This window comes from Lipotes vexillifer, unplaced genomic scaffold (assembly GCF_000442215.2).
Source record: "Lipotes vexillifer unplaced genomic scaffold, Lipotes_vexillifer_v1.1 scaffold1108, whole genome shotgun sequence".
In the NCBI taxonomy this organism is placed as follows: domain Eukaryota; kingdom Metazoa; phylum Chordata; class Mammalia; order Artiodactyla; family Lipotidae; genus Lipotes; species Lipotes vexillifer.
Window position 1 is genome coordinate 893,366 of NW_006770064.1, and position 2,110 is coordinate 895,475.

Consider the following 2,110-nt stretch of genomic DNA (forward strand, 5'->3'; position numbering starts at 1 on the left):
TTTTTAGATGTTCATTTGTTATTGCATGGAAATGAAACAGTAAAAGTAGTTAAAAAGATATATCTGTCTTAAACAATCTTACACTTTATTTTTCTTTGCATGACAAATGAAACACTTTTACCATCTTTAATAGCATTATCTAAACTGCTGAATTAGGGGAAATTCCAACTCTTGCTTTCCCAATTTGTATGCCCCATTAATGTGCTCAGATGTTTTTGTTCTTCATATGAAACTCTGCAAAAGGAAGACTGAGCAAAAAGGGAGTTCACCATATACATACAACTAAATTAATGGAAAAAATTCTAGAGTCTTTTAGCAAAACATCATCTGTATCGTCAATAATTGAGTTTCTTTTAGGAAGTGATTTGTTCACAAGAAATGAGGATAGACTGTACCTTGAAAATAGAGTTTTCTGAAGTTTCTAAAAAGCTATCCAATGTTCCACATATAATCTGAATTTGAGAGAGAGAGAAGAAGAGGGGAAAACAAACACATTCTAGGACCATTATTTGCATTTTTTAATATAAATGCCAAGAAACCTTTACATACTTGAACACTCACTCCAGTTTTTGGAATTAACTGTCTTAACTCTGAAACTTCATATAAAACTGCTCTTGTAGAGTCGGCGAAAGTGATCTTTAAACAAAATCACTTTTTCTTAGAGAAAATAATATTCCAAAGAAACCATGTGATTTCTTCCAGTGTCCAGTACATTTGATTTTTGAGGCACTGACATAATTTAGGTTTCATTTTTCTCTACTTCTGCTTTATTATTCTTCAAGGACTTTCTGTTTACCTCTTAATTCACTATCTATAATTATGTTTTGATTTTTGTATTTGCAGCATTTTGGCTGCCATTTTAATTTTATTTTATGTTTTCTTATTCAGATACAGGCACATGATCTTTCTTTTTCTGATATGTTTGGAAATACTGGATGACACGTAGAATTTAATGGTATTCACATAATATTGAAAACATCAGATTTCCAAATAACAAAAGTATTATTGCTTATGTTTACTAAGCAAACATATGCTTATGTTTTCCCTTTCGTGTTTTGAAAGGCAAAATAGCATGGTAAATCTAAAAAATAAAATATATATGCACACTAAAGACAAATAATTCAAATATGAGATTTGAACATAAGTTCAGAGAAAAGGAATAAAGAAAAAAACTCAGAATGTTTTGAATAAAACTTGTTCTAGGTAGAGTGAAAAACATTGATAGGGTAAAATTTTAAAAACCACATTAGGTTCCATTATTCTTTCACAATTCTCACTTTTCAATTATGATTTCCTCTCTGAAATCTGTATTTTGAAGTTTGTATTTTAATGTTAAAATGTGTGGATTTTTCCTAAGTATCTTTTATAATTGTATATAAACTTTATTGAATTGATCAGATAATGTGTTCTGAATATTATCAATTTTAAAAATTTTAATCTAGTTTTATGTCCTACAATGTATTTAATTTTCCTAACTGTTCAATAAATGCTTTGGAAAAATTGTTTCCACATTTATTTGATATTCTGTGCCCAGTAATCAAGCTTATTTATACCCTTTTACTTTCTTCTACTTTTATGAGTTTTGTGTTTATCTGCTTGATCCATCAATTACCAAAATAGTAGTTTTAAAACCTCACTCAATTGTAGTCAGATTAAAAAAATGTTAACAAATTAATGTTACTTTATATATTTTGAGACTATGTGTTGCAATAAATGCGATTATTCTATTTTCCCAGGGAAGTAAACATTTTATCTTTAAGCAATGATGAATATATTTTATACAATTAGGAGATGAGAGATATTTTCTCTTGGAATATTAAGAATATCATTCCATTCATTTTTGTATGGCTAATATTCCATTGTGTATATGTGCCACATCTTCTTTACCCATTCATCTGTTGATGGATACTTAGGTTGCTTCCATGTCCTGGTTATTGTAAATAGAGCTGCAATGAATATTTTGGTACATGACTCTTTTTGAATTATGGTTTTTTCAGGGTATATGCCCAGTAGTGGGATTGCTGGGTCGTATGGTAGTTCTATTTTTAGTTTTTTAAGGAACCTCCATACTGTTCTCCATAGTGGCTGTATCAATTTACATTCCCACCAA